Raw genomic sequence first — 14,911 nt, forward strand, 5'->3', positions numbered from 1 at the left:
CTATTATAAACCCCCTACCTGCCTCCCCACCCTCATCCTTCTCTAAAAAGCTTTTTGGGGTTATCTGGACTCAGAGTCATCTTTCCCTAATCTCACCTCTTTTCACAATTACTTCTGAACTATATCTGAAATTGTTTTTTAATTATTTTCAGGGTTAATATAGTATTGTTCCAATGGAACTTTAGAATCCTTGAAATAAAGTAGCAAATCTGATGCTTCTTTTGAAGAGTCTGGAATACATAGCTTAGTGTTGACATGAGAAACAATAAGCCCACGTTGATTGAATTCTCCTTTCCTTGAAATTTAAACCTCCTTGATAGAGAGTAGAAGGATAGTTACCAGAGGCTGAGAAGAGTAGTGGGAGGGTTGGGGGGACGTGGAGATGGTTAATGGATACAAAAAATAGAAAGAATGGAGAAGACCTAGTATTTGATAGTGCAATGGGGTGCCTATAGTCAATAATAATTTAGTTGTATGTTTTAAAACAACCAGAAGAGTATAATTGGATTGTTTGTAACATAAAGGATAAATGCTTGAGGGGGTGGATACCCCATTTACCATGATGTGATTATTATACATTGTATGCCTGTATCAAAGTATCTCATGTACTCCATAAATATATACACCTACTGTGTACCCACAAAAATTAAAATTCAATTTTTTAAAACCTCCTTGAAGTTCGGAAGTTAATGTTAAAATGAGAGTTGCTAGCATTTAATAAATCAATCTTCTCTAAGTATTATTAAAATGCTTTGAATAAAGTCCCAAAGTCTTTTCTATAACTGGTAACCTTCATTTTTAATTCCAGATGTAATAGAATGGTACCCTGCCTTCCCTCCTTTTAGTAATGGTCACTTTTGATGGTCTGGGGTCAGGCCCATTCATGGCAGCTAAGGCCCATTCATGGCAGCTAAGGCCCATTCATGGTAGCTAAGGCCCATTCAGGTCAGCTAAGATGAAGGCAGTTGTGCGTAAGCAATTGCCATCTTCTATAACAAAAGCATTATACAAAAATAACTTTAAAAATCCAGATCCTCCAAGATCGGCAGTCCCTAGGCGGGGGGAAAAAAGAGTGAGTGGAAACTGTGAGTGGAAACAGGGACTGAGGAATCTAGGGAGGGAATATTCTTCCTCAAGAACAATAAGGGGTTTGTGGTTTTTGATTGAGGATGTTTTCACATCCCTTAGATGCTTTTGGAAATGTGTTGGATGAACAGTGGCCATAGTGCCAGCTAGCCAGGGTATCATCAGAGTGCTAAAGATCTGGGCACTATGTAAAGACATACCCAACAAGGAATTGCCCTGCCCCAAAAGCTCACAGCACCCTTACTCAGAAATCCTGCAACCTGGCCACGGTGGAGAAGAGCTCTGCAATCTATTAGCTGCCTCCCTCCACAAGCTCTGGCTTATACCTGCCTGGCTGTACCCCAGCTACAAGCGTTCAGGTCATGGTCTAGTTTTCTGATATTCTTCAGGCAGACAAGGTCTTACCTAGAGTCTTATTTATAAGAAAATATAACTTATTTTCTTACCTTTAGTAATCTCATGGGATCCCTCAATAGGAATATCTCACTCCACTGTTCACCACATGCAGTTCCCCATATCAGTGCATTGATTGTTTGTTTAGATTAGCCAATTTCCACAGTATCTTGGGTCTCTTAAACATAAGCAGTTTATAGCTCTCATTCTCTCTCCCTTAAATGCTCTGTTTCAAACTTCCCTTTATATATCTTGTCCATGATTTAGTAGTGGTGGTTGTTATTCTAATCTAGAACTTCAAACACTCATGCACACATGAGTACATGCAAAGCTGGTGAAATTTGAACGAGGTCTGTGGATTTTGCCAATACCAATTCCCTGGTTCTGTTATTGTTCTAAAATTATGTAAAATTTACTAGTGGGGAGAACGGGGTACAGAGTACACGTCTGTTCCATCTTTGCAACTTCCTGTGAATCTATAATCATTTTAAAGTAAAAAGTTAAAAAAATTAGGTTAAATTTCTTAAAATATGCAAATATTTTCTTAAAATTCTAAAACTGATCAATGCTTTTTCCTCTCCTTCTCTTTTTTCTCCCCTCTCCAGCCAGGACCAGCCTTGGAGATAAGCAGAGTGAACAGAAATTTATGGTCTCAGATTTCAGAAAAACAAAATTCTTTCTTGCTTCTTAAATCATACTCCATCCCATTGGCTTGCAAACATGATGACACTCCTCATAATTTCACTCTTCATAAACCAAAGCATAAGGTCAGAGGAGAACTTGACATATTAGAACACTTAGGCATTGAAAGTGGTTAGTCTAACTAACCCATTGAAGTTTTGGAGAACCTGGGACTCAAATTTTGGAAGATGTGACAGATGATATGTTAACATACATTGCACCGAGGCTGAAGTGGGAGGATTGCTTGAGACTGCCTGGAAGGCAGAGGTTGCAGTGAGCCGAGACTGATGGTGTCACTGCACTCCAGCCTGGGCAACAGAGCAAGACCCTGTCTTAAAAAAACAAAACAAACAAACAAAAGAAACAAAAAAAAAAAAACACAAAAAAACCATTGCACCAAGTAACAGTCAACTTTTCAGCAGAGGTGAGTAGAGTTAATCAGTTAAGGCTTTCTGGAATACCAGCCCACCTCAAGGCCTTGTACATACTGTTCTCTCCACATAGAGGGATGGCCAGAAATCCCCCAGATGGATCCAACAATGCTCACCTCCTGTGTGCAAACCACCATGTATTTCCCTCCCAGGTTGTATCAGGGTTGGTCACTGTAACCAGCAGAATGCTGCAGAAATGATGAGTGTGTGACTCCCAAGGATAGGTCACAGAAGCTATTGCAGCTTCTACCTCTTGCTCTCTCTTGTTTATACCTTTACTAAAGTATAATTCGAGTACAAGAAAGTGCACATATTTAAGGTATACAACTTGATGAGTTTGTCAAATATATACACCTGTGAAACCATCACCACAATCAAGGTAAACATTTCAATCACCCCCAAAAGGGGTGACCCTTTGAAATCCACCCATCCTCCACCCCTTCCCTAGGCAGCCACTGATCTATTCTCTGTCACTGTATGGAAACACCTTACCTGTTTCCTCTGTGGGATGTAAAGTCCCATTTCTGGATCCATTCAGGTCCCTGTCTAATGTCTATTCTCTTTGCCTTGCCCTTACTTTTGTTCAGATCAACTTTAGCCTTAGCAGGGAATTTGGTTTTGTAATTCCGAACCCTAAGCAGTCTTGGATTGCTGTCTGCTGAGATGGGGCATGAGAGCAGTGAGGAGCGTGATCTCTTTTAACAAAGCCGTATGCTGTTCCCAGCTATCTAAGACCAAGGCTTATCTCTTTCTAGTAGGATCTTGACAGGAGCCACAAGAAGTAACCAAGACAACAAGAGTTAACCTGTCCATATGCTTTCTAATTGCCAGGCCTATTCTAAGTGCTTTATATATATTAAATCCCTTAATCTTCACAATAATCCAGTTAATTAGGTACTATTTTAATTCCCATTTCCCTGATGAGGAAGCTTAATTGTGATTAAGTAACTTGCCCTAGGTCACACAGCTAGGAGACAGGGTCTTTGAACCTAGGTAGTCTAATTTCAGTCTTTGCTCTTGAACCACCATATAATACTGCCTCTCACACCAGAGCAGCCTAATTTTGTTCTGCTGGATTCCCTGAAGCTTCCACCTTAGTATGTACAGGTCTGAATCCCAAAGAAACTACAATAATATCTTAATGAGCTGCTTCATTACCATATCATAAAGACTGCCCACTTCCCACCCAGGGATGGAGGGAGATGGAGAGAGCCTCACTGCCTCCTACCCCACCTTGACACAGTAGTTCACATTTTAGGATATTTCATTTCTAGCACTCTACTTCTGGGTACCAATGTCTCAATCAGTCGGTACTCTCAATCGCAAATGGCAGAGACCCACTAAAATTAACTTACGAGAAATGTTAAGGAATGTATTGGTGCCCCCATAGGTAAATCCCCTACCCTAAGGATGTGGCCTGCCTCTGCAACCAACCTGAGGTCCAGGTGAAAACCACTAACCTGTGGGCCAGGAGCCCAAGCACAGCACTGAGGCCTGTTACTTGGAGACAGAAGTGCTCAGGCAGAGTCCAGGGTCATTACCTTCATTTGGTAAGAATTTTGATGTTGATTTCTAGTGTCTAGAGACCTCAATATCCGAAATAAACATTAATGTATTAATTTTCTAGGGCCGCCATAACAAAATATCACAGACTGGATGGCTTAAACAACAGAAATTTATTTTCTCACAGTGCTGGAGTCTAGAAGTTCAAGGTCAAGGTGCTGACAGGGCTGGTTTCCTCTGAGGTCCCCCTCCTTGACTTGAAGACCGCCCCCTCTCCTTGTCTCATACCTCAGAAAAAGAAAGAGAATTCAAAAGGTACAGAAAGGCAAAAATAAGATCAATAGTCAGACAGCCCACTGCAGCACCTCCAGCCTGGTAGTTAAAAATCAACCCCTGACCTAACTGCTTGTATTATCCATAGATTCCAGGCATTGTGTGAAGAAGCATTGTGAAATTTTCTGTTCTGTTCTGTTCTGCTCTGTCTTGATTACCGGTGCATGCAGCCCAAGTCCCATACCCCATGCTTGCTCAATCGATCACGACCCTTTCACGTAGACCACCTTAGAGTTGTAAGCCCTTAAAGGGGGCAGGAATTTCTCTCCCGGGGAGCTCGGCTTTTGAGATGCAAGTCTGCAGAAGCTCCCAGCTGAATAAAGCTCCTTCCTTCTTTAACCCGGTATCTAAGGAGTTTTGTCTATGGCTCGTCCTGCTATAGCAGATGGTCATCTTCTTCCTGTCTTCACATAGTCTTTTCTCTGTGTGCATCTGTGTCCTAATCTCCTCTTCTTATAAGGACATCATCAATCATATTGGATCAGGGCCCACTGACATGACCTCGTTTTACCTTAACCACCTCTTTAACAAGCTCATCCCCAAATACAGTCTCATTCTGAGGTACTAGGAGTTAAAACTTCAACATATTAATTTCAGGAGAACACAATTCAGACCATCACAATAAACAAAAAATAAAGCTGAATTTATTGCTTAGGTATATAAGGGAGAGCTATGCTGACCAGGCCCAGTCTCTCTAAGCAGATCAGGGAACTGATCTTAATACAGCTCTGCAGAAGCATGGAGTTTGGTGACTGGCAGAGTAGGTTGATGTCAGCTGAAGAACTGTAGTTACTTGAGTGAGACTTTAGTAGATTCGTTGGCACTCAGTGGTGTGTTCATTGAAGCAGTCCATTCCCAGGTGGTTTGCTTTCACAAGCAAGGGGTTTTCGCTGCTGGGTTGGCTTCCAGAATCATGCTTGGAGAGGTGAATTGTTGACGGATTAAGTAGATTTAAAATCATTTCTGGTGGTTGATCTTGTATCCTGGCTGTAAATTTTTCCTAGGAGTGTGGGAACTTTTTAAAGTTTTCACTAGTGTCAAAATAATACTTAAGTTGGGCATGGTGGCTCACACCTCTAATCCCAGCACTTTGGGAAGCAGAGGTGGGAGGATCGCTTGAGCTCATAAGTTTGAGACCAGCCTGGACAACATAGCAAGATCTCATTTTTATTAAAAAATCAAAAAAATTAGCCAGGCATGGTAGCACACACCTGTAGTCCCAGCTACTCTGGAGGCTGAGGCAGGAGGATCACATGAGCCCAGGAGGTTGAGGCTGTGGTGAGCCATGATTGTGCCACTGCACTCCAGCCTGGGAAACAGAGCAAGAGCCTGTCTCAAAAAATAATACTTCAGAAAGAGTTAGTTATTGCAAGTAGATAGCTTACTTATATACATGAAAGAGAAGATTCAAGGAACAAAGGCAAAGCATTATTTAAAAGGGTGAAGAGAGAAACAAAAGTACAAGCAGCCAGGGAACAATACGTCTTATTTGCACAATTTGTGGATAAATTCATTACCTGGCATGTAGCAAAGAGGACGCCCTGGACAGTTGCCCTTGGGCAGGTGGATTGAGGGAATAAAAAAAAAAAAAAGTTTGTTTTTTTTTAACGGAGTTTTGCTGAAAAGCACTCATGACAGGCTGTTCCCTCTGTGTAATGTCTCCCCCTGTGTCTCCAGGAAACACCCCCTTAGCTAGGCCAGGTCTGCACCCTTTCCCTCATCAGGATTCCTCACCAATCACAGGGTTCCCAGGAAACAGAGTGGACTGCCTGGTAAGGGAGTTGTGTTGTCAGAGAACTTTGGGCCTAAATGGCACAATCTCTGAGGCAGTTCTCATACCCCTCACTGGCTCCAATAACAGTGCAGGGAAGGGAAGACAAATCCTTACCTTTGTTCCTTCTGGTGTGCAGAGCTTACCATAACCAGACTGACAATTTTCTCTCAAGGAGTGAGGCCTTCCTGTCCCTGCAGCGCAGGACATGACTATGCCATGGATCAGTGGGAGGTCTCATTGTAGTTGTCTTTCCCTCTAACATTGGATATTGTGTGTGTTGGAGGTTTTTACATGTATTATTTAATATATTTAAATATATTTGGACCACACCTGCACCAAAGGAATATACATCAACAGGTACCAGACTTGAAGGTGAATGCCAGTGACTTTGGGTTGTCTTTCTTTGGGAAGCAATGCATGGATTATATACAGAAGAGTTGCATTTTGTCAGTAAGGGGCACTTTAAAAAATATAAGGGAAGAAAAGTGTGTAAGCACTAGTCAGCCAGTGGCTGCATATGTGACCAACACCTGGCCAAAGAATGCTCATTTCCCCAGTCTAACTGATGAGTTCTGGGATGGACACATGAGCCCAGCCAACCACTCAGCATCCCTCCAAGGACTCACTGGCTAGTGCTGTTGGGGGAGATTTTCTGTTGCTTCGGGAAAATGTCACCAAACTCACTGACCAGGTGGAAGAGGCACATTTGAACTATGATAGAATGAGAACAACATGCAAAGAAAAGCAGAAACAGACATGAAAGATGAATGAGGAGAGCTTGGTCACTGTTAAATCCCTAGTTTTTGAGGCTTCTCCCCTAGTTCTATTTCTGTTTTCTTCCCATTGATATTTGTGTCAACAACTTCTTTCCTTTTTTTAACTCAAGTAGTTTTTTTTCAACTAGTTTGAATTGAATTTCTGTCACTTGCAACCAAGAGTCCTACACAATATAGTGCTTTTTACTTTTATTTTATAAAGATCATCATAATTATGACTTTATTATAATTTTGACCTTAATTATAATTGCAATTTTACTCATGTTATTTTCTCTCCTCCATCATAAATTTTTTCCTCTGTAAATTTGCATCAGCATAAAACATGCACAATATGTTCCATCTTAAAGAAAAAACATTTCTTTGATCCCCCACATTCTTCTCCAGTTATTGTTTCATTTTCCTCTGCACCCCTTTATATCAAAATTCAATAGTTATCTATGTGCAGTGTTTCCACTTCATCATCTTCATTCTCTCTTCAACTTATGCCGGTCAGGCTTTTGTCCCTACTATTCCACTGAAACCACTCTTCTTATTGTCACCAGTGATCCCCATCTTGATATATTAAATGATCAGTGGTCAGTCTTCATCTTACTCAACCTCTCAACAGCATTCAACACAGCTGGTCATTTCCTTATTTTTCAAACCCTTTTTTTTTTTTTACTTGGTTTCCAGTGATTTCCCTCTTACTGATATAGAAGTTAAAAAGAAATTATTTAGGCAGATAGGGTAAGGTTTTCCTTTTAATGAAAAGCAGTCCCCAAATCATTTTCTTTTCTAACACAGAGCAGCCTGTAAAATCAAGCTGCAGACAGAGACAAGCAAGCTGGAAGCCTGCATGGGTGAATGCCAGCAGTTGGGTCAATAGGAAAAGGCGACTTGGGACTAGGCATGATCAGCATGATGGCCCCATCTTCCCTTCTTTTTGACAAACCACGTGTACAGTAAGGAGGAGAAAACATGACACTGGCCAGGTGAAGACCCCATTTGCATAGTAAGATTAGGGTGGGGCAGCCAGCTTCCCCACGTGTTATGTAAATGTCACATCTGGTCCAACCAATCTGTGGGCCCTATGTAAATCAGACACTGCCTCCTCAAGCCTGTCTATAAAATCTGGTGCACTCAGCTGTGGACTGGAAGTCTGATTTGGGTGCCCCTCTCTCTTGCAAGAGGCAGAGCTGTTCTTTCTCCTTCTTTTGCCTGTTAAACCTCCGCTCCTAAACTGACTTCTTGTGTTGGTGTCCTTGATTTCCTTGGCGTGAGACAACGAACCCCAGGTGTGTACCCCAGACAGTGATGCTACTTCATTAGCTCATAGGTGCTGGTTCCTTCTCAGTCTCCATTGCTGGGTTCTCCTTTTCCTTTTCCTAGCCTTTGAATTTGGAGTACCCCAGGACAGTCTTTGACCTTCCTTTTCTCCTCTGTCTATTCATATATGCTGGTGTTCTCTGTACTCTCATGAGTTGCAAAAGTGTGTTTCTGGCACTGACCTCTCCTGTCAGGTCCAAACTCACATCCTCACTAGTTGCCTAATCCTCATCTCAATCTTAAAATATCTAAAACAGAACTCATGATTCCCACCTCTAAACTGTTCCTACCTGCAGTGTTCTCCCATCTTAGTAAATGATACTCTATTTGTGCAGCCCCCAAACCTCAGAATCATCCCTAATAGGATGTTGAGTGGAAATTTTCTTGTGGCCTTAGAATTGGCCACTAGAATCCAGCTCTGAGAAAAAAGATACATCTTGCACAATCCATATTCTAAAAAGAGCCAGACATCTCCTTGGGCTTATTCATAGGAAAAGAACCTGTCATGCCACTCCTGAACATGACCCCAATGATTCCCTCTCCCATTTTTAACCTGTCCTGGAAGGAGATGTCAGAGAGAGTTGTGGGAAATGAGACAGTGAGTCAACAGCCTCAGGGAAGGCCCATGGCTTTTTCCTCCTTCCTCATGCAAAGGGAAAGTGAGTGCTCCCTCCTCTAAGACAAGCGCAGGGAAGCTCACAGGAATTGGGACACCTGAAAGAAGGGAGACTGGCGAGAAGGGAGACAGCTGTTAGCTTTTGCTCAGGCAGCAGACTTAATTAAGCAGGGAAAAGAGAAGTGAGAAGTGAGATGGCAAAGCAGACAGAGGGACCACAGTGGGGCTGCCTATAAGACCATTACTGGGTGTGGCAAGGACTCTAGAATTTCCTGAGGCCCAAGTGATGGGAGGTAACAAGACTTATGTCACCACATCAGAGGACTGGCAGCATGTCAAAGGGAACCCAACAGTAAGACCATGGGGATGGAGCTGAGAGATTAGAAGAGATTGGATTGGAATCCGATCTCCCCTGGCAGAAAACTAGGCAGAGGGAAGTCTCCTTGGAATTGTTCTGAGAGCCTCCATATGACCACTCAAAATACCCAAGAACTTGAATGTCCGCTGCACAGAAGACATCAACAAAGTGGAGAGGTTTGCAATTGCACAACCACTTAAATGAAAGTGAAGGCCGGGTGCGGCGGTTCACGCTTGCAATCCCAGCACTTTGGGAAGCCAAGGTGGGAGGATTGCTTCAGCCCAGGAGTTTGAGACCAGCCTGGGCAACATGGCAAGTCCCCGTCTCTACAAAAAAAATTAAAAATTAGCCCAGTGAGGTGGTGTGTGCCTGTAGTTCCAGACACTGGGGAGGCATGAGGTTGGCTTCAGCCCAGGAGATAGAGGCTGCAGGGAATTATGATCATGCCACTACACTCCAGCCTGGGTGACAAAGTGAGACTTTGTCTCAAAAAGAAAAAAAAAGTGACTTGTCCCTTTTCGTCTCCCCTCTGCCATTCCAAAATTGGCCTGCATGTGTAGCAATGGGAGATAGGGAGTGAGCATGTGTGGACAGGGGGTAGAGAAGAGATGAACATGAAATTAAAATTGAGATAAAGTTTTAAATTGGAATAGGCTAGATCAGGCATTATAATGCTTGAACATGATCAGATAACTGTGCCACCTGTCAGAAATACTGTAAAGGGACAAGAAAGGAAGATTTAATAGTAATTAGAATAAAATGAAACTGTTTCAAATGTATACCCCTGTAGATTGAAATAGTCAAATAAGCCAGTTACTATTTCTAGCTCTAAATGTGCTTCTCTTCTAGTTGACTACATCCCAAATCCTGCCATTTCTTACCCCATTCATTCTTATTATCCTGGTCCAAGCTAACACCACCTCTCCGCTTAATCACTGCCATGGCCTCCTCACTGGGCCCACGACTGTCACTCTCTGCTCCTCCTCCCCCATGTCTATTTTCTACTCAATATCTAGAGTTCTCTTTTAAAAGCCTAAGTCAGTTACCTACTCAAAATATTTGGAATGAAACCTAAACTTTCACCGAACATAGTGGTCCACACCTGTAATCCCAACACTTTGGGAGGCCAAGGTGGGAGTATCACTTGAACCCAGGAGTTAGAGACCAGCCTGGGCAACATGGTGAGAGACTGTCTCTACAAAACAGTAAAAAATTAGGCAGGTGTGATGACATGCAACTGTAGTCCCAGCTACTCAGAAGGCTGAGGCAGGAGGATCACTTGAGCCCAGGAGATCAAGGTTGCAGTGAGCCTTGATGGGGCCACTGCACTCCAGCCTGAGTGACAGAGCAACATCCTGTCCCCAACAAACAAAACCCCTGAACTTTGCCAAAGGGAGCAGCCATTGGTGTGTTGTATTTCTTTAGAGTATCAGTAACCTATTATATTAATCAGCAGTGATGAGTAATTAAAGAGAAATCTAATTCAAATAGGAAAAGAAAAATATTGTTGCCTTTTGCTGATTAGGTACAGAAAATTTGGTACCATATTCTAAAAGTACCAATTTCCTTATCTCACCCAAGTTGATACAAAACCATCATTACCATTGTCTGCCATCTCACAGAATCACACAAACTACTGGAGAATTTTCATCTTCCTTTTCACTCCCTACCAAAGCATTCATTTATTCATTTAAAAACAATTGCACTCACTATGTACCAGCTTATGAGCTGTAAATACAACAATGGATAGAACAGACAAAAATTCCTTCCCTCATGGAACTTACATTCTGGTGAATGGGCCTTTTACTTTAATGATTAGATTAAAATAATGCTGTGAAGTATGCATGTGTGGGGGGGGGAGGTATCAAAATGCTATCACTCATTTATTCATTTAGTTATCCATTAGGCATTAAATTAGGAAGTGCATGTTACATTCTGAAACTTACCTTTTCAGAAGTCAGTTGCCAGTATAATGAAACACTTGCTTTGAAATGATGAAAATAAGATTTCAAATAAAAAACTTTTTCATTTTTATAAATTAACACTAATAGATTTTTTTTAATTTCAAAAATAGCAAAAGTTTATTGCAATCCATGTAAATAAATGATGCAGGAAGGCATAAGGAAAAGTAGATGACCTTCCCTGTGTGAACTCTCACCTACCACAGTAGGCTAACCATAGCTCAGAGCCTGGGATGAGCCTTCCTACAACATTCCCTTTCTCATATAAACATTCCCAAATATTATAATTAATTTTATGAAATTTCCATTTTCATTTCATTTAAAAATTATCAAATATCAGCAATATCCCTATGGTTCTTTGGTTGAACTTATAAAAAGAGTATTGTATTATACACCTCACACTGAGACTTGCTTTTCCAGTTTACCAATATCATGAACATCCCTCCAGATAGATTTAGTAGATTTAACACTTTCTTTTTAATCACTGTCTACTATTCCATTGAATAGATATACCACAATTATTCAATCATATCCATTACTGATGGGCATTAAAACTGTTTCCTTTTTGTATTAAATAACTACAACCAATGGTTTATATCCATGTGTATCTGTGTTCCTTATATACTGATGCTGTTATTTCTATGAGATGAATTCCTAAGAGTAAAATTGCCAAATTAAGAGTATATTTAGGTATGTTTAGATATGCAAATACTTACCATTGTGTTTTAATTGCCTACAGTATTCAGTACGGTAACATGCTATACAGGTTTGTAGCCTAGGCTATAGTATCTATCCTAGGTGTGTAGTAAGCTATACCATCTAGGTTTGTTTAAGTACACTCTATGATGTTGATATAATGACAGAATCGCCTAACAACCCATTTCTCAGAAAGTATTCCCATCATTAAGCAACACATGGCTGTATTTGTTCCTTTGTACTCCGTATTACTTCATGCTATTTCAAATTTTGTGTTCTTTTAAATTGTGTTTTCTAGTTACTTGCTGCTGGTATATGAATATGAAATTAACTATTATAAATTGCTTCTATAACAAGGCACTGTGCTAAATTATCCTATTTTAAAATTCTACATGTTTTCTATATAATTAAACCTATTATTTATAATATAATGATAGTCTAATTTCTTTTTCCAATTCTTATGTCTTCATTTCTTTTTTTTTTTTTTGCACTGTCGGGAATTTCTAATACAGTATTGACTTGAAGTGATAAAATGGGTAACATTGCCTAGTCCCTAACTTTATTAGGAAAGCTTAAAATTTTTCTGATTTAGGATTATGTTTGCTGAAGTTTTTTATAGATAGATAGGTAGGCAGAATCTTTAGGTGAAGAATATTCTGTTTCTTTTACCCTCCATTTTTTATTACAAAACTTTCCAAATATACAAAAGTTAAAAGAATAGTACATGATCATCCATATACCCACTAACTATTAGCAATTTGTCATATTTGTTTCATCTATAAGAAATATAAATGGGGCTATAAAGGCTGTGGGAAATCGTACAGTGATTGAAATCATATATAAACATAGCATTGTCTTTGGGGTCTAAAAAATTAGTGCTTTCTAAACTTTATGAAGGAGTTTCCAACAAATGACTTATTAATGTTGATCAGCACATTGGATCAGAATGTTGGAATGCTGGCAGCAGGTTTGTAGGCAGATGCTTGTTCTTTAGCAGACATAGCAAGAGAAGAAGTTTCCAACTTTAAATCTGATTTTGGTTATAACGCTCCACTAAAACATCTTGCAAACAGAGTGGACATGTATGTACGTGCATATACACTCTACAGTGCTGTTAGATCTTTTGCCTTCAGTTTCATGTTAGGGTCTTACAGTATGAATGACAGTGCACAATTTTCCATGATTGACTCATCAGGTGTTTTATATGGTTATTGGGTCTGTGCCACTGGCAAAGCCAGGCAAGCTGTAAAACAGAAATAGAAAAGCTTCAGATGAAAGAAATGACCTGCTATGATACTGTTACAGAAGTTGCTCAAGTAATTTACATAGAACATGATGACGCTAAGGATAAAGCTTATGAACTCAGCTGGGTTAGTGGTTTAACTAAAGGAAGACATGAAATTGTTTCAAAAGATATAAGGGAATAAGCAGATAAATATGCTAAAGAATCCTTGAGTGAAGAAGACAGGTCAGATGATGATAATATGTAACATTTACTCCAGTATCTATTCTATGTTAAATTCCTATTACAATCCCGCGTAACTATATAGCCCTGTGGATTACACATATCCACTGACCAATTTTTTATTAAATTTTCATCTTGTAAAAGACAAAACAGAAACAACAACAAGATAATTTTAAAAATTAAAAATATTACCCCACTACTTTCTGGCCTCCATGATTTCTAATGAGGAACCCGCCATCAGTCTTATTAAAGATCACTTGTACATGATGAGTTGCTTCTCCATCTTTGTCTTTTGATAATTTGATTATGTGTCCTGGCATGATTCCTTTTGCATTTATCCTTCTTGGAGTTAATTGAGCTCCTTAAATGCTTAAATTCATGTTTTAATTTTTAAAAATCAAATTCAGGAAATTTTAAGCCATTATTTGTTCAAATATTTTTTTCTGACCACTTTGTCCTCTCCTCTCCTACTGGGATTCCCAATATGTGTATTTGGTTTGCTTAATGGCAACCCATAGGTCTCTCAGGCACTGTTTGTTTTTCTGCATTCCTTGACTGAATAATTTCAAAGGACCTATCTTTATGTTTGCTAATTCTTTCTATCATCCTGCTCAAATATGCTATTAAAATTCTCTAAAGAAATTTTTATTTCAGTTACTCTACTTTTCAGGTCGAGAATTTCTGTCTGGTTTCTTTTTATAATTTCTATTTTTTATTGATATTTTCTATTCATTTATCATTTTCCTGATTTTCTCTCACACTATCCCCATGGTTTCCTTTAGCTCTTTGAGCATATTTAAGACAGTTTGACTAGGTAGTCCAATGTCTGTGCTTCCTCAGAGATAGTTTTTGTTCATTTCTTTTGTGAATGGACCATACTTTCTTGTTTCTTTGCATGCTTTATAATTTTTTGTCAAAAATGGAAACTTAAAAGCAAGATAAAGAACAGTATTATAATATTTATTTAATAAACTCTTATATAGCCAGGTATTTTTCTGAATGTTTTACAAATATGAAATCGTTTAGTCTTCTGAACAATCCTGTGAGATATTGTTATTATATTCATTTTACAAGTGAGAAAACTGAGGGATAGAGAAGTTAATGTCATTGCAGCTAGTAAATGGCAGGGCTGGGATTTGTAGGAGGTGGAACTCTAGAATCTGTGCTTTTTCTCACTATGCTATATTTCATCTCTGTAGCTAGAGATTACTCTTTTTTTCCATTTATTCTTTATCATGGTAAAATATACATAACAAAATTTACCATTTTAACTATTTTTAAATATATAATTCAATGGCCTTAAGTATAATCAAATTGTTGTGCAAATGTGATCCAAATTTGCAAATATTTTTTCATTATCTCAAACTGAAACTCTGTACCCATTAAACAATAACTCCCTATCATCTTCCCCTGGCCCTGGTAATCACTATTCTACTTTCTTTCTCTATGAATGTGAGTATTCCAGGTACCTCACATATATGAAATCATATAATATTTGTCCTTTGATGTCTAGCTTATTTCATTTAGCATAAT

At 39.5% G+C, this 14,911-nt stretch overlaps 1 pseudogene; it reads left to right on the forward strand.

The window, feature by feature from the left end:
• Positions 1–7,820: 7,820 nt before the first annotated feature.
• LOC100610741 (proteasome subunit alpha type-3-like) lies at positions 7,821–13,483 on the forward strand (annotated as a pseudogene).
• The last annotated feature ends 1,428 nt before the right edge of the window (positions 13,484–14,911 follow it).

This window comes from Pan troglodytes, chromosome 15 (assembly GCF_028858775.2).
Source record: "Pan troglodytes isolate AG18354 chromosome 15, NHGRI_mPanTro3-v2.0_pri, whole genome shotgun sequence".
Taxonomy (NCBI): Eukaryota; Metazoa; Chordata; class Mammalia; order Primates; family Hominidae; genus Pan; species Pan troglodytes.